This window comes from Triplophysa dalaica, chromosome 1, assembly GCF_015846415.1.
Source record: "Triplophysa dalaica isolate WHDGS20190420 chromosome 1, ASM1584641v1, whole genome shotgun sequence".
Taxonomy (NCBI): Eukaryota; Metazoa; Chordata; class Actinopteri; order Cypriniformes; family Nemacheilidae; genus Triplophysa; species Triplophysa dalaica.
The window spans coordinates 31,730,772-31,749,961 of NC_079542.1; the positions used below are offsets into that span (position 1 = coordinate 31,730,772).

General features: G+C 43.4%; 17 non-coding genes across 17 annotated transcripts; all 17 read left to right on the forward strand.

Annotated features, from left to right (window-relative positions):
• The first annotated feature begins 498 nt into the window (after positions 1-498).
• Positions 499-571, forward strand: trnaq-uug (transfer RNA glutamine (anticodon UUG)). Its single transcript has one exon. It is a non-coding gene; the product is annotated as a tRNA-Gln (tRNA).
• Positions 572-1,489: 918 nt separating this feature from the next.
• trnaq-uug (transfer RNA glutamine (anticodon UUG)) lies at positions 1,490-1,562 on the forward strand. Its single transcript has one exon. It is a non-coding gene; the product is annotated as a tRNA-Gln (tRNA).
• Positions 1,563-2,244: 682 nt separating this feature from the next.
• On the forward strand, positions 2,245-2,317 carry trnar-ucg (transfer RNA arginine (anticodon UCG)). The gene has a single exon. It is a non-coding gene; the product is annotated as a tRNA-Arg (tRNA).
• Positions 2,318-3,248: 931 nt separating this feature from the next.
• trnaq-uug (transfer RNA glutamine (anticodon UUG)) lies at positions 3,249-3,321 on the forward strand. Its single transcript has one exon. It is a non-coding gene; the product is annotated as a tRNA-Gln (tRNA).
• Positions 3,322-4,003: 682 nt separating this feature from the next.
• On the forward strand, positions 4,004-4,076 carry trnar-ucg (transfer RNA arginine (anticodon UCG)). Its single transcript has one exon. It is a non-coding gene; the product is annotated as a tRNA-Arg (tRNA).
• Positions 4,077-4,532: 456 nt separating this feature from the next.
• Positions 4,533-4,605, forward strand: trnar-ucg (transfer RNA arginine (anticodon UCG)). The gene has a single exon. It is a non-coding gene; the product is annotated as a tRNA-Arg (tRNA).
• A 323-nt stretch (positions 4,606-4,928) lies between these two features.
• On the forward strand, positions 4,929-5,001 carry trnar-ucg (transfer RNA arginine (anticodon UCG)). The gene has a single exon. It is a non-coding gene; the product is annotated as a tRNA-Arg (tRNA).
• A 540-nt stretch (positions 5,002-5,541) lies between these two features.
• On the forward strand, positions 5,542-5,614 carry trnar-ucg (transfer RNA arginine (anticodon UCG)). Its single transcript has one exon. It is a non-coding gene; the product is annotated as a tRNA-Arg (tRNA).
• A 591-nt stretch (positions 5,615-6,205) lies between these two features.
• trnar-ucg (transfer RNA arginine (anticodon UCG)) lies at positions 6,206-6,278 on the forward strand. The gene has a single exon. It is a non-coding gene; the product is annotated as a tRNA-Arg (tRNA).
• A 330-nt stretch (positions 6,279-6,608) lies between these two features.
• trnar-ucg (transfer RNA arginine (anticodon UCG)) lies at positions 6,609-6,681 on the forward strand. The gene has a single exon. It is a non-coding gene; the product is annotated as a tRNA-Arg (tRNA).
• A 696-nt stretch (positions 6,682-7,377) lies between these two features.
• Positions 7,378-7,450, forward strand: trnar-ucg (transfer RNA arginine (anticodon UCG)). The gene has a single exon. It is a non-coding gene; the product is annotated as a tRNA-Arg (tRNA).
• A 331-nt stretch (positions 7,451-7,781) lies between these two features.
• trnar-ucg (transfer RNA arginine (anticodon UCG)) lies at positions 7,782-7,854 on the forward strand. The gene has a single exon. It is a non-coding gene; the product is annotated as a tRNA-Arg (tRNA).
• A 780-nt stretch (positions 7,855-8,634) lies between these two features.
• On the forward strand, positions 8,635-8,707 carry trnar-ucg (transfer RNA arginine (anticodon UCG)). The gene has a single exon. It is a non-coding gene; the product is annotated as a tRNA-Arg (tRNA).
• Positions 8,708-9,637: 930 nt separating this feature from the next.
• Positions 9,638-9,710, forward strand: trnar-ucg (transfer RNA arginine (anticodon UCG)). The gene has a single exon. It is a non-coding gene; the product is annotated as a tRNA-Arg (tRNA).
• Positions 9,711-10,041: 331 nt separating this feature from the next.
• On the forward strand, positions 10,042-10,114 carry trnar-ucg (transfer RNA arginine (anticodon UCG)). Its single transcript has one exon. It is a non-coding gene; the product is annotated as a tRNA-Arg (tRNA).
• Positions 10,115-10,307: 193 nt separating this feature from the next.
• trnar-ucg (transfer RNA arginine (anticodon UCG)) lies at positions 10,308-10,380 on the forward strand. The gene has a single exon. It is a non-coding gene; the product is annotated as a tRNA-Arg (tRNA).
• Positions 10,381-11,044: 664 nt separating this feature from the next.
• On the forward strand, positions 11,045-11,117 carry trnar-ucg (transfer RNA arginine (anticodon UCG)). Its single transcript has one exon. It is a non-coding gene; the product is annotated as a tRNA-Arg (tRNA).
• Positions 11,118-19,190: the final 8,073 nt, after the last annotated feature.

A 19,190-nucleotide genomic window follows, 5' to 3' on the forward strand; every position in this document is an offset into this window, starting at 1 on the left:
CGAATCAGAAGATTGCAGGATCGAGTTCTGCCGTGGTCGCAATTTTAAATTGCCCATTACAACCGTTGACGCACACCAGTTGTCTGTGCAAGTGTTTGTTGCAGTTGTAGATCATAAGGCGTCTGACTTCGAATCAGAAGATTGCAGGTTCGAGTCCTGCCGTGGTCGCAGTTTTAAATTGCCCATTATAACCGTTGACGCACACCAGTTGTCTGTGCAAGTCAGACAACTCAACTTAAATCAGAAGATTGCAGGTTCGAGTCCTGCCGTGGTCGCAGTTTTAAATTGCCCATTACAACCGTTGACGCACACCAGTTGTCTGTGCAACTGTTTGTTGCAGTTGTAGATCATAAGGCGTCTGACTTCGAATCAGAAGATTGCAGGTTTGAGTCCTGCCGTGGTCGCAATTTTAAATTGCCCATTACAACCGTTGACGCACACCAGTTGTCTATGCAAGTGGTTGTTGCAGTTGCAGAGCATAACTTTGCAGCATTTGTAGGCCTCGTGGCCTAATGGATAAGGTGTCTGACTTTGAATCAGAAGATTGCAGGTTCGAGTCCTGCCGTGGTCGCAATTTTAAATTGCCCATTACAACCGTTGATGCAAGTGGTTGTTGCAGTTGCAGAACGTAAGGCGTCTGACTTCGAATCAGAAGATTGCTGGTTTGAGTCCTGCCGTGGTCGCAATTTTAAATTGCCCATTACAACCGTTGACGCACACCAGTTGTCTGTCTATGTGTTTGTTGCAGTTGTAGATCATAAGGCGTCTGACTTCGAATCAGAAGATTGCAGGATCGAGTTCTGCCGTGGTCGCAATTTTAAATTGCCCATTACAACAGTTGATGCAAGTGTTTGTTGCAGTTGTAGATCATAAGGCGTCTGACTTCGAATCAGAAGATTGCAGGTTCGAGTCCTGCGTGGTCGCAATTTTAAATTGCCCATTACAACCGTTGACGCACACCAGTTGTCTGTGCAAGTGTTTGTTGCAGTTGTAGATCATAAGGCGTCTGACTTCGAATCAGAAGATTGCAGGTTCGAATTCTGCCGCCGTCGCAGTTTCAAAATGCCCATTACAACCGTTGACGCACACAAGTTGTCTGTGCAAGTCAGACAACTCAACTTAAATTAGAAGATTGCAGGTTCGAGTCCTGCCGTGGTCGCAGTTTTAAAATGCCCATTACAACCGTTGACGCACACAAGTTGTCTGTGCAAGTCAGACAACTCAACTTAAATTAGAAGATTGCAGGTTCGAGTCCTGCCGTGGTCGCAGTTTTAAATTGCCCATTACAACCGTTGACGCACACCAGTTGTCTGTGCAACTGTTTGTTGCAGTTGTAGATCATAAGGCGTCTGACTTTGAATCAGAAGATTGCAGGTTTGAGTCCTGCCGTGGTCGCAATTTTAAATTGCCCATTACAACCGTTGACGCACACCAGTTGTCTATGCAAGTGGTTGTTGCAGTTGCAGAGCATAACTTTGCAGCATTTGTAGGCCTCGTGGCCTAATGGATAAGGTGTCTGACTTTGAATCAGAAGATTGCAGGTTCGAGTCCTGCCGTGGTCGCAATTTTAAATTGCCCATTACAACCGTTGATGCAAGTGGTTGTTGCAGTTGCAGAACGTAAGGCGTCTGACTTCGAATCAGAAGATTGCTGGTTTGAGTCCTGCCGTGGTCGCAATTTTAAATTGCCCATTACAACCGTTGACGCACACCAGTTGTCTGTCTATGTGTTTGTTGCAGTTGTAGATCATAAGGCGTCTGACTTCGAATCAGAAGATTGCAGGATCGAGTTCTGCCCTGGTCGCAATTTTAAATTGCCCATTACAACAGTTGATGCAAGTGTTTGTTGCAGTTGTAGATCATAAGGCGTCTGACTTCGAATCAGAAGATTGCAGGTTCGAGTCCTGCGTGGTCGCAATTTTAAATTGCCCATTACAACCGTTGACGCACACCAGTTGTCTGTGCAAGTGTTTGTTGCAGTTGTAGATCATAAGGCGTCTGACTTCGAATCAGAAGATTGCAGGTTCGAATTCTGCCGCCGTCGCAGTTTCAAAATGCCCATTACAACCGTTGACGCACACAAGTTGTCTGTGCAAGTCAGACAACTCAACTTAAATTAGAAGATTGCAGGTTCGAGTCCTGCCGTGGTCGCAGTTTTAAAATGCCCATTACAACCGTTGATGCACACCAGTTGTCTGTGCAAGTTGTTGTTGCAGTTGCAGAACATTACTTTGCAGCATTTGTAGGCCTCGTGGCCTAATGGATAAGGCGTCTGACTTCGAATCAGAAGATTGCAGGTTCGAGTCCTGCCGTGGTTGCAGTTATAAATTGCCCATTACAACCGTTGACGCACACCAGTTGTCTCTGCAAGTGTTTGTTGCAGTTGTAGATCATAAGGCGTCTGACTTCGAATCAGAAGATTGCAGGTTCGAATTCTGCCGCCGTCGCAGTTTCAAAATGCCCATTACAACCGTTGACGCACACAAGTTGTCTGTGCAAGTCAGACAACTCAACTTAAATCAGAAGATTGCAGGTTCGAGTCCTGCCGTGGTCGCAATTTTAAATTGCCCATTACAACCGTTGACGCACACCAGTTGTCTGTGCATGTGTTTGTTGCAGTTGTAGATCAAAAGGCGTCTGACTTCGAATCAGAAGATTGCAGGATCGAGTTCTGCCGTGGTCGCAATTTTAAATTGCCCATTACAACCGTTGACGCACACCAGTTGTCTGTGCAAGTGTTTGTTGCAGTTGTAGATCATAAGGCGTCTGACTTCGAATCAGAAGATTGCAGGTTCGAGTCCTGCCGTGGTCGCAGTTTTAAATTGCCCATTATAACCGTTGACGCACACCAGTTGTCTGTGCAAGTCAGACAACTCAACTTAAATCAGAAGATTGCAGGTTCGAGTCCTGCCGTGGTCGCAGTTTTAAATTGCCCATTACAACCGTTGACGCACACCAGTTGTCTGTGCAACTGTTTGTTGCAGTTGTAGATCATAAGGCGTCTGACTTCGAATCAGAAGATTGCAGGTTCGAGTCCTGCCGTGGTCGCAGTTTTAAATTGCCCATTATAACCGTTGACGCACACCAGTTGTCTGTGCAAGTCAGACAACTCAACTTAAATCAGAAGATTGCAGGTTTGAGTCCTGCCGTGGTCGCAATTTTAAATTGCCCATTACAACCGTTGACGCACACCAGTTGTCTATGCAAGTGGTTGTTGCAGTTGCAGAGCATAACTTTGCAGCATTTGTAGGCCTCGTGGCCTAATGGATAAGGTGTCTGACTTTGAATCAGAAGATTGCAGGTTCGAGTCCTGCCGTGGTCGCAATTTTAAATTGCCCATTACAACCGTTGATGCAAGTGGTTGTTGCAGTTGCAGAACGTAAGGCGTCTGACTTCGAATCAGAAGATTGCTGGTTTGAGTCCTGCCGTGGTCGCAATTTTAAATTGCCCATTACAACCGTTGACGCACACCAGTTGTCTGTCTATGTGTTTGTTGCAGTTGTAGATCATAAGGCGTCTGACTTCGAATCAGAAGATTGCAGGATCGAGTTCTGCCGTGGTCGCAATTTTAAATTGCCCATTACAACAGTTGATGCAAGTGTTTGTTGCAGTTGTAGATCATAAGGCGTCTGACTTCGAATCAGAAGATTGCAGGTTCGAGTCCTGCGTGGTCGCAATTTTAAATTGCCCATTACAACCGTTGACGCACACCAGTTGTCTGTGCAAGTGTTTGTTGCAGTTGTAGATCATAAGGCGTCTGACTTCGAATCAGAAGATTGCAGGTTCGAATTCTGCCGCCGTCGCAGTTTCAAAATGCCCATTACAACCGTTGACGCACACAAGTTGTCTGTGCAAGTCAGACAACTCAACTTAAATTAGAAGATTGCAGGTTCGAGTCCTGCCGTGGTCGCAGTTTTAAAATGCCCATTACAACCGTTGATGCACACCAGTTGTCTGTGCAAGTTGTTGTTGCAGTTGTAGAACATAACTTTGCAGCATTTGTAGGCCTCGTGGCCTAATGGATAAGGCGTCTGACTTCGAATCAGAAGATTGCAGGTTCGAGTCCTGCCGTGGTTGCAGTTTTAAATTGCCCATTACAACCGTTGACGCACACCAGTTGTCTCTGCAAGTGTTTGTTGCAGTTGTAGATCATAAGGCGTCTGACTTCGAATCAGAAGATTGCAGGTTCGAATTCTGCCGCCGTCGCAGTTTCAAAATGCCCATTACAACCGTTGACGCACACAAGTTGTCTGTGCAAGTCAGACGACTCAACTTAAATCAGAAGATTGCAGGTTCGAGTCCTGCCGTGGTCGCAGTTTTAAAATGCCCATTAAAAACGTTGACGCACACCAGTTGTCTGTGCAAGTGTTTGTTGCAGTTGTAGATCATAAGGCGTCTGACTTCGAATCAGATTGCAGGTTCGAATTCTGCCGCCGTCGCAGTTTCAAAATGCCCATTACAACCGTTGACACACACCAGTTGTCTGTGCAAGTTGTTGTTGCAGTTGTAGAACATAACTTTGGAGCATTTGTAGGCCTCGTGGCCTAATGGATAAGGCGTCTGACTTCGATTCAGAAGATTGCAGGTTCGGGTCCTGCCGGGGTTGCGGTTTTAAAATGCCCATTACAACCGTTGATGCACACCAGTTGTCTGTGCAAGTGTTTGTTGCAGTTGTAGATCATAAGGCGTCTGACTTCGAATCAGAAGATTGCAGGTTCGAGTCCTGCCGTGGTCGCAGTTTTAAATTGCCCATTATAACCGTTGAAGCACACCAGTTGTCTGTGCAAGTCAGACAACTCAACTTAAATCAGAAGATTGCAGGTTCGAGTCCTGCCGTGGTCGCAGTTTTAAAATGGCCATTAAAAACGTTGATGCACACCAGTTGTCTGTGCAAGTTGTTGTTGCAGAACATAACTTTGCAGCTTTGTAGGCCTCGTGGCCTAATGGATCAGGCGTCTGACTTCGAATCAGAAGATTGCAGGTTCGAGTCCTGCCTGGGTCGCAGTTTTAAATTGAAGATCAGAATGGATAAGGCGTCTGACTTCGATTCAGAAGATTGCAGGTTCAGGTCCTGCCGGGGTTGCGGTTTTAAAATGGCCATTACAACCGTTGACGCACACCAGTTGTCTGTGCAAGTGTTTGTTGCAGTTGTAGATCATAAGGCATCTGACTTCGAATCAGAAGATTGCAGGTTTGATTCCTGCCGTGGTCGCAGTTTTAAATTGCCCATTACAACCGTTGACGCACACCAGTTGTCTGTGCAAGTGTTTGTTGCAGTTGTAGATCATAAGGCGTCTGACTTCGAATCAGAAGATTGCAGGTTCGAATTCTGCCGCCGTCGCAGTTTCAAAATGCCCATTACAACCGTTGACGCACACAAGTTGTCTGTGCAAGTCAGACAACTCAACTTAAATTAGAAGATTGCAGGTTCGAGTCCTGCCGTGGTCGCAGTTTTAAAATGCCCATTACAACCGTTGATGCACACCAGTTATCTGTGCAAGTTGTTGTTGCAGTTGTAGAACATAACTTTGCAGCATTTGTAGGCCTCGTGGCCTAATGGATAAGGCGTCTGACTTCGAATCAGAAGATTGCAGGTTCGAGTCCTGCCGTGGTCGCAGTTTTAAATTGCCCTTACAACCGTTGATTCACACCAGTTGAAGATTGCAGGTTCGGGTCCTGCCGGGGTTGCGGTTTTAAAATGCCCATTACAACCGTTGACGCACACCAGTTGTCTGTGCAAGTCAGACAACTCAACTTAAATCAGAAGATTGCAGGTTCGAGTCCTGCCTGGGTCGCAGTTTTAAATTGAAGATCAGAATGGATAAGGCGTCTGACTTCGAATCAGAAGATTGCAGGTTCGATTCCTGCCGTGGTCGCAGTTTTAAATTGCCCATTACAACCGTTGACGCACACCAGTTGTCTGTGCAAGTGTTTGTTGCAGTTGTAGATCATAAGGCGTCTGACTTCGAATCAGAAGATTGCAGGTTCGAATTCTGCCGCCGTCGCAGTTTCAAAATGCCCATTACAACCGTTGACGCACACAAGTTGTCTGTGCAAGTCAGACAACTCAACTTAAATTAGAAGATTGCAGGTTCGAGTCCTGCCGTGGTCGCAGTTTTAAAATGCCCATTACAACCGTTGATGCACACCAGTTGTCTGTGCAAGTTGTTGTTGCAGTTGTAGAACATAACTTTGCAGCATTTGTAGGCCTCGTGACCTAATGGATAAGGCGTCTGACTTCGAATCAGAAGATTGCAGGTTCGAGTCCTGCCGTGGTTGCAGTTTTAAATTGCCCATTACAACCGTTGACGCACACCAGTTGTCTCTGCAAGTGTTTGTTGCAGTTGTAGATCATAAGGCGTCTGACTTCGAATCAGAAGATTGCAGGTTCGAATTCTGCCAACTTCGCAGTTTCAAAATGCCCATTACAACCGTTGACGCACACAAGTTGTCTGTGCAAGTCAGACGACTCAACTTAAATCAGAAGATTGCAGGTTCGAGTCCTGCCGTGGTCGCAGTTTTAAAATGCCCATTACAACCGTTGATGCACACCAGTTGTCTGTGCAAGTTGTTGTTGCAGTTGTAGAACATAACTTTGCAGCATTTGTAGGCCTCGTGGCCTAATGGATAAGGCGTCTTACTTCGAATCAGAAGATTGCAGGTTCGAGTCCTGCCGTGGTTGCAGTTTTAAATTGCCCATTACAACCGTTGACGCACACCAGTTGTCTCTGCAAGTGTTTGTTGCAGTTGTAGATCATAAGGCGTCTGACTTCGAATCAGAAGATTGCAGGTTCGAATTCTGCCGCCTTCGCAGTTTCAAAATGCCCATTACAACCGTTGACGCACACAAGTTGTCTGTGCAAGTCAGACGACTCAACTTAAATCAGAAGATTGCAGGTTCGAATTCTGCCGCCGTCGCAGTTTCAAAATGCCCATTACAACCGTTGACGCACACCAGTTGTCTGTGCAAGTGTTTGTTGCAGTTGTAGATCATAAGGCATCTGACTTCGAATCAGAAGATTGCGGGTTCGAGTCCTGCCGTGGTCGCGATTTTAAATTGCCCATTACAACCGTTGACGCACACCAGTTGTCTGTTGAAGTGGTTGTTGCAGTTGCAGAGCATAACTTTGGAGCATTCGTAGGCCTCGTGGCCTAATGGATAAGGCGTCTGACTTCGAATTAGAAGATTGCAGGTTCGAATTCTGCTGTGGTTGTTGCAGTTGCAGAGCATAAGGCATCTGACTTGGAATCAGAAGATTTCAGGTTCGAGTCCTGCCGGGGTTGCAATTTTAAAATGCCCATTACAACCGTTGACGCAAACCAGTTGTATGTGCAAGTGGTTGTTGCAGTTGTAGAACATAACTTTGCAGCATTTGTAGGCCTCGTGGCCTAATGGATAAGGCGTCTGACTTCGAATGAGAAGATTGCAGGTTCGAGTCCTGTCGGGGTCGGAGTTTTAAAGTGCCCGTTACAACCGTTGACGCACACCAGTTGTCTGTGCAAGTGGTTGTTGCAGTTGCAGAGCATAACTTTGGAGCATTCGTAGGCCTCGTGGCCTAATGGATAAGGCGTCTGACTTCGAATTAGAAGATTGCAGGTTCGAATTCTGCTGTGTTTGTTGCAGTTGCAGAGCATAAGGCATCTGACTTGGAATCAGAAGATTTCAGGTTCGAGTCCTGCCGGGGTCGGAGTTTTAAAGTGCCCGTTACAACCGTTGATGCACACCAGTTGTCTGTGCAAGTGGTTGTTGCAGTTGCAGAGCATAACTTTGCAGCATTTGTAGGCCTCGTGGCCTAATGGATAAGGCGTCTGACTTCGAATCAGAAGATTGCAGGTTCGAATTCTGCCGCGGTCGCAGTTTCAAAATGCCCATTACAACCGTTGTTGCAGTTTCAGATCATAAGGCGTCTGACTTCGAATCAGAAGATTGCGGGTTCGAGTCCTGCCGTGGTCGCGATTTTAAATTGCCCATTACAACCGTTGACGCAACCAGTTGTCTGTGCAAGTGTTTGTTGCAGTTGTAGATCATAAGGCGTCTGACTTCGAATCAGAAGATTGCAGGTTCGAATTCTGCCGCCGTCGCAGTTTCAAAAAGCCCATTACAACCGTTGACGCACACAAGTTGTCTGTGCAAGTCAGACAACTCAACTTAAATCAGAAGATTGCAGGTTCGAGTCCTGCCGTGGTCGCAATTTTAAATTGCCCATTACAACCGTTGATGCAAGTGGTTGTTGCAGTTGCAGAACGTAAAGCGTCTGACTTCGAATCAGAAGATTGCTGGTTTGAGTCCTGCCGTGGTCGCAATTTTAAATTGCCCATTACAACCGTTGACGCACACCAGTTGTCTGTGCATGTGTTTGTTGCAGTTGTAGATCATAAGGCGTCTGACTTCGAATCAGAAGATTGCAGGATCGAGTTCTGCCGTGGTCGCAATTTTAAATTGCCCTTTACAACAGTTGATGCAAGTGGTTGTTGCAGTTGTAGATCATAAGGCGTCTGACTTCGAATCAGAAGATTGCAGGTTCGAGTCCTGCGTGGTCGCAATTTTAAAATGCCCATTACAACCTTTGAGGCACACCAGTTGTCTGTGCAAGTGGTTGTTCCAGTTGCAGAGCATAACTTTGCAGCGTTTGTGGGCCTCGTGGCCTAATGGATAAGGCGTCTGACTTCGAATCAGAAGATTGCAGGTTCGAATTCTGCCGCGGTCGCAGTTTCAAAATGCCCATTACAACCGTTGTTGCAGTTTCAGATCATAAGGCGTCTGACTTCGAATCAGAAGATTGCGGGTTCGAGTCCTGCCGTGGTCGCGATTTTAAATGGCCCATTACAACCGTTGACGCACACCAGTTGTCTGTGCAAGTTGTTGTTGCAGTTGCAGAGCATAACTTTGCAGCATTTGTAGAACTCGTGGCCTAATGGATAAGGCGTCTGACTTCGAATCAAAAGATTGCAGGTTCGAATTCTGCCGTGGTCGCAATTTTAAAATGCCCATTACCACCGTTGACGCACACCAGTTGTCTGTGCAAGTGGTTGTTGCAGTTGCAGAGCATAACTTTGGAGCATTTGTAGGCTTCGTTGGCTAATGGATAAGGCGTCTGACTTCGAATCAGAAGATTGCAGGTTCGAATTCTGCCGTGGTCGCAATTTTAAAATGCCCATTACAACCTTTGAGGCACACCAGTTGTCTGTCGAAGTGGTTGTTCCAGTTGCAAAGCATAACTTTGGAGCATTCTTAGGCCTCGTGGCCAGAGCATAAGGCGTCTGACTTCGAATCAGAACATTGCAGGTTCGAGTCCTGCCGTGGTCGCAAGTTTAATATGCCCATTACAACCGTTGACGCACACCAGTTGTCTGTTGAAGTGGTTGTTGCAGTTGCAGAGCATAACTTTGGAGCATTCGTAGGCCTCGTGGCCTAATGGATAAGGCGTCTGACTTCGAATTAGAAGATTGCAGGTTCGAATTCTGCTGTGGTTGTTGCAGTTGCAGTGCATAAGGCATCTGACTTGGAATCAGAAGATTTCAGGTTCGAGTCCTGCCGGGGTTGCAATTTTAAAATGCCCATTACAACCGTTGACGCAAACCAGTTGTATGTGCAAGTGGTTGTTGCAGTTGTAGAACATAACTTTGCAGCATTTGTAGGCCTCGTGGCCTAATGGATAAGGCGTCTGACTTCGAATGAGAAGATTGCAGGTTCGAGTCCTGCCGGGGTCGGAGTTTTAAAGTGCCCGTTACAACCGTTGACGCACACCAGTTGTCTGTGCAAGTGGTTGTTGCAGTTGCAGAGCATAACTTTGGAGCATTCGTAGGCCTCGTGGCCTAATGGATAAGGCGTCTGACTTCGAATTAGAAGATTGCAGGTTCGAATTCTGCTGTGTTTGTTGCAGTTGCAGAGCATAAGGCATCTGACTTGGAATCAGAAGATTTCAGGTTCGAGTCCTGCCGGGGTCGGAGTTTTAAAGTGCCCGTTACAACCGTTGATGCACACCAGTTGTCTGTGCAAGTGGTTGTTGCAGTTGCAGAGCATAACTTTGCAGCATTTGTAGGCCTCGTGGCCTAATGGATAAGGCGTCTGACTTCGAATCAGAAGATTGCAGGTTCGAATTCTGCCGCGGTCGCAGTTTCAAAATGCCCATTACAACCGTTGTTGCAGTTTCAGATCATAAGGCGTCTGACTTCGAATCAGAAGATTGCGGGTTCGAGTCCTGCCGTGGTCGCGATTTTAAATTGCCCATTACAACCGTTGACGCACACCAGTTGTCTGTGCAAGTTGTTGTTGCAGTTGCAGAGCATAACTTTGCAGCATTTGTAGGCCTCGTGGCCTAATGGATAAGGCGTCTGACTTCGAATCAAAAGATTGCAGGTTCGAATTCTGCCGTGGTCGCAATTTTAAAATGCCCATTACCACCGTTGACGCACACCAGTTGTCTGTGCAAGTTGTTGTTGCAGTTGCAGAGCATAACTTTGGAGCATTTGTAGGCTTCGTTGGCTAATGGATAAGGCGTCTGACTTCGAATCAGAAGATTGCAGGTTCGAATTCTGCCGTGGTCGCAATTTTAAAATGCCCATTACAACCTTTGAGGCACACCAGTTGTCTGTCGAAGTGGTTGTTCCAGTTGCAAAGGATAACTTTGGAGCATTCTTAGGCCTCGTGGCCAGAGCATAAGGCGTCTGACTTCGAATCAGAACATTGCAGGTTCGAGTCCTGCCGTGGTCGCAATTTTAATATGCCCATTACAACCGTTGACGCACACCAGTTGTCTGTTGAAGTGGTTGTTGCAGTTGCAGAGCATAACTTTGGATCATTCGTAGGCCTCGTGGCCTAATGGATAAGGCGTCTGACTTCGAATTAGAAGATTGCAGGTTCGAATTCTGCTGTGGTTGTTGCAGTTGCAGAGCATAAGGCATCTGACTTGGAATCAGAAGATTTCAGGTTCGAGTCCTGCCGGGGTCGGAGTTTTAAAGTGCCCGTTACAACCGTTGACGCACACCAGTTGTCTGTGCAAGTGGTTGTTGCAGTTGCAGAGCATAACTTTGCAGCATTTGTAGGCCTCGTGGCCTAATGGATAAGGCGTCTGACTTCGAATCAGAAGATTGCAGGTTCGAGTCCTGCCGGGGTCGCAGTTTCAAAATGCCCATTACAACCGGTTTTTACTGTGCAAGTGGTTGTTGCAGCAACCAGATGTCAATTTAAGGATATGCCTTATGTGTTTCTTAGGAATGTCCTCAATGCATATGTCATAGAAAGGGATGTTAGCAGATCCAGGAATCAAAGAGATCCCCTGAGAACAACACTTCTTCTGAACATGCCACAAAGCTATAACGTCTTGCCTTTGTAATAGATACTGTATGCGGTCTTTTGTTGGGATAGCAGAGCAAAACTTTGAACCATTTGTAGGCCTCGTGGGCTAAAGGATATGACGTCTAACTTCGAATCAGAAGATTGCTGTTTTGAGTCCTGCCAGGGTCGCAGTTTTAAAATGTCCATTACAACTGTTCCTTGATGTTGATCTCAGAATTTTATGTAATTTATGTAATTATGTAATTAGTATGTGTGATTCATAAACTGCCACCATTCTGAGTATGTAAGGTGTGCAAAAATGATTGCAGTTAAATGTCCATCTTAAATTACTGTTCTGGATAAACATCGGCCCCCTAGCTTGCGTAGATGTGCCTATTGTAATTGCAATACATCTTTTACATGTAAATCAATACTGACAGTGTTTGTTGGCTAGGTTGGCTAGTTTTCATTGCCGGACAAAAAAGTTTAAAAAAGTGCAAAATGTTTGTATCTCCTTTGACTAGCTCTATAAAGCAGCGATTTTTTTTTTTATTCTGTTAAGGTTAACATTTGCATATTGAAATATTTAAAAAAGCATTTGGATGTTTTTCTTTATCTCAGGAACAGCAAAGGAACAGTTCGATGCATTCCTCATTAAGATTCTGTAATTTCGTTGTCTTGTTAGCTGAAATAAAATCAAGCGCAAATAGTAAGGGGAACATGTGAATATATATTGAAAGGATTTAGCATTGCGGCAAAAGATAATCGGGAGAGAATGAATCTACAATTACATGACAAGTCTCAGTTATGGGCACATTTACATTTAGTCATTTAGCAGACGTTTTTATCCAAAGCGACTTACAAGTTGGGGAAATAATGGAAGCAAAAGGGTCAACATTAGGACAACAAAAAGCATAAGTGCAATAAAAACATGTCTCACAAAGCCTACTACAGTGTACAGAGCTAAGTTAGCATTTTTTTTTTTTTAGATATTTTAGAAGAGATAGAAATTTTCCTGAAATTGTAGACTCTACAATGTAGAGGATGAATCTACAGGACTGGATGGTGCTGGCAACCTGAACCTGAAGCTGCTCCTTCTCAGTCTCATTAAGAGAGGCATCTCTTTGTACTGCACGTGCTGCTTGTAGGTGAATAGGCTGCAAGTTCTCAATGTACGTGTGCTGATGTACATGAACTACACCATTAATAGTAGATAAGTCCATTCCTACATAGAAGAAATGTTCATGTTCATGTACATGAAATGCAGACTTTAGCTTGGGGATTACATCTGTTGAAAAGAATTGTGAACCTGCCCATAGAAAGTCGTCAACATGACATGCAAGTAACCCAGTAACATCACACTGATCATCCAACCAGTGAGATACTGCTGGATCTACTTGGGACACTCTACCCCCTGTGCTCAGCATGATTTCTTTGACCTTGTCGTGCCAATACAATGATGCATCTGCAAAGGCCATAAACACACTTGTTTAATTTCCACAGAACATTTCTCTTTTCTGCTTCAGGAGGATGCCTGACATAGATTTCCCTGGATAACTGCATAACCTGTAAGAAAGCAGATTTGATGTCGATAGAATATACTTTCCACTTATTTTGAAAGATTACAGCTAATAATAGCCTCAGAGAGTCAGAAGCAAAGGTTGGGGAATGTTTTTGCAGCTCATCATTATTAAGTTCTTCAAAACCTCTGGCTACAAGATGTGCTTTAGGAACAATACCATTAGGAGAGTCTTTAAAACTACAGACCCATCTGGTGGATACACACTTTTGACCTGCATCTTCAACTTCCTCAAAAACACTGTTTTTTTACCAATTCATTATTTGATCGTGTTTGGCTGCATCAAATGAAATGTCTTTTGTTATCAAACAACCTATTTGTTGATTCAATATTGAGATTATCACCACTAACATATCTACTGTCTCCTTTTGTCCCATACTACCATCATTTTCAATATGTTGCAGATTAAACCAGTTTTTGTATCTTCCAGAGGCTTTGCCAGCTCTGTTTAAAACCTTCCCTGTAGACCACCACCATTTTGTTTCACAAAAGTTACTATCGGTCCCGTTTTTAATTTTACCCCAGCAGAAGAATCAGGATTTAAACAAACACTGTGATCTGTTGTAGTTTGTGTCATACTAGAATTAACCCTTTCTTCTGTATCGACTTATCTATCGCTGTTGTTTTCCTGTTCTGTATCTGTGTCTTCTTCATTATCTGAGCTTTCTATCAGATTGTTTGAGCTTTCTTTCTCACTTGCTGACTGACTGTTGTCTCGCACAGTATGATTATTCTGTGGTTCCTGTGTGTTTGTCATAGAGACTATATTGATGTACTCTAACAAGAATCCCCCCATGTCTTACAAAAACAACAGCTCCATCCTGACCAATAACTACCCCTGGTCCCTTCCATTCAGGGGTATCTGCTCTTTTGTAATAGACTTTGTCTCCTGTCACATCATCTGTAGGCCTGAGTTGCTAAGGTATTGCCCTTCGAATGCGCTCAGAGCACTCTGCCTCTGTACATGCTCATGTAGCATGTAAAGCTGAGATGTGTTCTTCTACTCTAGGACTCACAGTGGTACCTTCCAGAGCAGGTATTTTATCAAACAAAACAGAAGGAAGATTAGGATTCTGTCCAAACACTAGCTGATATGGACTGTATCCATGAACATTTAACATACTTTGAGGGTTTTTCTCTGGACTCTATTTTTTGTCCACTAGAGGTCACTATCTGGTCCTATCACTGCACTGATCAAGACCTGTTTTTAGTGTTATTGTTTGCACCTGTCTGCCTATTAGGTTGCCTTTTTAAGAGACTCTGTGTCTTTCAGTCTTTACTTCGTTATTGTTACTGTTAGTCATCTCTAGCCTTATGCGCTTTTGAGCTCTTTGTTCTCGCTCTCTCGTGGGTTTTTTTTCTCGAGTAGCTCTTGTCATTTGGATTACTTTTATTAAATTCACTGTGGATTCTATTTTTTTGCCCGGAGGATTATTTTCTTGTGGAAAATAAATCTACTAATTTTTTTCATGTGAGTGTCTATGCGTGTTGGACTCCACCTACACCCTGTGGCTCTGTGCTAAATGGTCTGATCGCCATCTATACGACCCAGGTTCAGGCCTCAGCCTGACAACATGCTGTTCTTAGCCATGAAGGCCCAATCAAGGGCAGTGTGCCAGTCACATCCATTTTCTCTTTCAACCTTCTGGATGTTATCTGTGAGTGTTTGATTGCGTCTCAAGTAGTCCATTGCTCCAAGGACTGTATCCTACTGTTGTTCTTGTCTCAATGTGAAAGTTTTCTGCCATGTCTCTAATCTCTGCATTATTGAACTCACCTCCATTGTCACTGTACAGCCTCTGGGGAGTGCCATGGACACTAATCCATGAGTGAATGATGGAGTTGACAATCTCAGATGACTTTTTGTTCTCCCAATGTTTCCAGGGCTGAAATGTGTGAAATGGTCAATGATGTGAAGATACCATACACCAGGTTCTAACTCATGTAAATCCATCGCCACTGTCTCATTGTATTCCGAAGCTAAAGGCAAACCAACAGCAGGTTTTGGCTTTGTTTTCTTGTACTTTTGGCATACTTGGCAGTCATTTACTATTTGTTGTAAGACTGCGAAACATTCTTTGTTCTTATTTCCAAAACTGAGCATGAGCCTATGTAGCATGTCTGCTGACGCGTGACCGAACTGTTTATGAAGCTTCGGAAGAACTTTGTGTTTCTCACCTGAAGACATATTTTCTGTCACCATTAGGATTTCCTCTTCAGCTTTATCTTTTGTAACTTCTTTGTCTCTGATATCAACACCGTAATGTCCGAAACTATTGATTTCAAGAGGAATGGATTGTTTGTACATCACTGCACTGTCTTTATCCATGTCCAAAATGGTCCCTGCCTTCTTCAGTGACGTTTTACTCTGCAGGAGTGGAATGTCAGCCTTAACAACTTCAGATTTAATTTGACATTGTCAGTCCTATTTTAGCAGGCAGCTTCACATTTCTCGTGGCATATACCAAATTCCCATCTCCGAACCGAAATGGTCTGCAACTAGGAGTTTCTAATTGCATCAGTTGGTCTTGGGTGAGGTCGTCAACATAATTTTCCAGCCATTTCTCCCCACACACAGTACGGGTAGCAGCAGGGTCAATAATTGCTGATCCCAGTGATTGTCATGAAAAACTCTATCTGACATTGAGGGCTTTGTAAACAATGTAATGTTACATTCCTCCACATTTGCATCTTCAGTAATTTTTACTTGTTCAGTTCTCTTTTGAGGACAGTCTTTAGCCCAGTGAAATGTGCTCTGGCAAATGGCATATCTGGATCGCTTACCGAACTTATCCTGTGGATTTTTCCCGATTAATGGCAGCTTTTGTTGTCCACTGTGCAATGTCGAGTATCGTATTCCTCAACCTTGTGGTCTTTGCTAGGTGTAAAACGGCGCGTCCTGGTTCACTTAGCATTTGGTGAGCCTGTCGGTTTCCCTCCGAAAATCCTTTTTAAGGGCCGACTTCATGTAGAAGAATTTTAATTCGGTGCATGCCTTCACTGCTAACTGTCTGCTTTGTTTGTTGATATAAGCAGTGTCCAATAGCTTAAAAGCTAGCACTGCATCTTGAAGCGTCATATTGTACTTTTTCATCTGGTTGATTCTCTGCTCAAAGTCAATTATGTAGTCCGCCATGGAAACTGAACTCTCTTTTCTTTTTTAGGAACATGTTGTCTAGCTTCGCCAATAGCGTTGCCATACCGTCATTACTGTCCAAGTCTTCTGCCGGTATTTCCATCGCCGTCTCACGGGCTCTCCCTTCAAGCCCCAAAGGAACAGCAAGGGCTTGGTTCTTTTGTCGAGATCGGTAACCCGCGTCCAGATATTAACTACATTTTTCCAACACTCGTATGGCCTGGCTTCATCAAACTTTGACGGAACTTTATAACTAGCAGCCAAGCTCTGCTACCATGTTACTTCCAATAAACACAACGTTTATTTCCGTTAACAAACTTTATTGCATGTAAATGTTACAGCTTGATGCAAAACAGACCTAGCCTCCAAACAGCTTCACATTCGCCCAAACATCTTCCTGCGCATGCACCATACCCTTTACCGTAGTGCATGGTGTAGGAGCACACCGTACCAAAGTGCGTTATATAAAGGGGAAATTAACATGTTAACAGGTCGACAGGAGGATGTGGTGGTTAACGGTGTCGTAGGCAGTAGATTTATCCAGCAGGATGAGTACAGAGGAGTTTGAGGCTGGTCTTGCCAAACTCAGGGCTTCAATGATAGAGAGCCAGTCTTCGTGGAATGACCGCTATTGAAACCTAACTGGTTGCTTTCCAGCAAGTTGTTCTGCGTGAGAAAGGAGGAGAGCTAGGAACATACGACACGCTCAAGAGTTTGCGATACTGGTTTGAAGTTATTTAATTTGCATAATATCCCCCAGCATCTGATTTACGCTAAAGTATAGCATTTCAGGTTAGTAGTTTAGAACAGAATTGGATTGTATTAAAAAGCCAAAATAATAATCGAGTGATTGGCAGAACCTGAAGGTGTATAAACAACATGTCGAATTCGACAGATACATGGATCAGCTTGTAAGGTCTGCATAGGCCTGAGTAAAACGTTGAGACAAAACAAGTGGAATGCCAGTCCAGAGATTCCAAATTACAATCTGCCAGACAGGCTTGAAATATATTCTTCAGTTCTGATCACTGCAGACACATTCATAATATAGTCAAGTTCCTGGCCCCAGGACAGTTTAAATGCATGATTTATATCCATGATAACATGCTACACACATTTAACATTTGCACAAACACCAATTGAAACATGCACAGTATATTTCCATGAAAAATGCATTGCAAAACAAAGACCTCATTCAAATTTGTCATGCATAGTCATTACCTGCAAACTGTAGAAAACAGAGCCAGCATTTTCAGGAAACATGATGGAGCGAAAGGAAAGAGACCTACAAAGCAATCGTTCAAATCTACAGCAATCTATTGATCCACAGCAGCCATCCAATCGATAGAACCATACAGGGAAAGGCGGAAAGCAAGCCTACAAAATAACCCCCCCCCATATAAAGAAGCAGCATTGAGAGCAATAAGTGATTATGTGCACATGGTTTTCACACCTTGTGCCACCCTTGTCATGACTGCAATGGGAACAGATCCAATTACCATCTCCTTGTGAAATTAAATTTCTCTAGGACTCCTTGTTTCTCTAGGACTCCTTGTTTCTCTAGGACTCCTTGTTTAAGTATAAACATTTAATCAATGTTCATTTTTAATATATATCATTTTCAACAAATAATAAAATTATATAGTGTCAATTTTCATTAAAACTGAAAATTAATATATTTTTTTTGGCATGTTTCAATATCTACCATATTCACAGCTCCAAAGAGGCTGGACGCTCTTAAATTCAACCTTGCAGTGTTAGATTATTCAAACAAATGGCTTCCCACTACTGGAAATATTGCATAGGTTAGGAGTCTCATGTACTTTGATGTCTAATGGTTTACTTATAATATCATCGTGCCCAGTAAAATGCATTACCATTTGACTGAGCATGCAGTAGCTTAAACAGAAATGCCAACGGCTTTTATTAATCAATGCTGACTTGCAAATTAAGGCCCAGTCTTTTGACGCGACCAGTCATACTGTACAGAGTCCGGATCTAAGTTTTATGAAGGATGACAGTCTTTTCAGGTCTGGTCTTTGGCCAAGGAACACTTGGAATAATTGCACTTTTTGAATAAACAGCCATTTTATCTCTAACACTGTTCAAACTGGACTACACATACACACTGCACTAATACAACAATCTACCTGCTACCACTGAATACCATCCAATGCACATCCATGACATTCGCGTATCCAATTTATAATTAATCTGCAGCACCTTTTCATATTATTGTGTGTACATAATGCAGAATGTGTAGATATGGTGTATAATGTATATTGATAACTAAGTATGTCTAGTACACTGTGTGTACTGAGTATATGTCTGTGTATATTGCACACTGTCATCTGTATAAGTCTGTATGTACCTAAATTGTTTCTGGGGTACGGTCTGAAGAATTTCACTCACCAAGGCACTTATGCTGCTGTGATGTGACAATAAAAGTGATTTGATGTAGCCGTTTCTTCCTGTTACCTGTTGTGTTTATATTGACTAATATACAAACTGTTCGGTTTAGGGGCGGGGTTGTGTTACATGCTCAAATTATCCTTGAAATTAATGATGTATACAAAATATGACGTCTGTTTAAATTCAAAATCAATAGACCCCAATATAATATAATATGGTTTATTAACATTACTGATAATGGAAATTGTGATACAAGGTTGCAATATTTAACCTACCTGGTGTTACATATTCTGCCATGCAGCAAAAAGTGTACAGAGTTATGTATTTCCTTTGAGACCAGATATATATTTTTATTCGTCTGACACTGTATAAGATCTCACTTAAACAATCCTAGTGATCCAAGAATGTTGCATTGCCAGATTGACGTATAACACCATTCAGCCTCATTTCCAGTGGAAATGTGAGTGCGCCTTCTCCAAAAAAATTAATAAACAAATAAAAAAATCAAAGAAACATTTTTAGCATAGCTGTCGTAGCAGATGTGTTCCAGTTACTGCAGTTAGAAGTTGTGTATGTACTGTCGGCTACAGGTGGAGCAATTTGTAACTATTTTACGAGGAAGCTGATTCATTTGAATTTGTACAATCACATTTGTGTTTTTTTAGTACAATTTGGTTTCTGTTTCGGTGCAGAATAATAATTCATACAAAATCGACAACTTGTAAAATTGTCACATCAGGTTGTCACAGGTTTTTAAACGTGTATGAGACATGCCAAAGTGTTAAT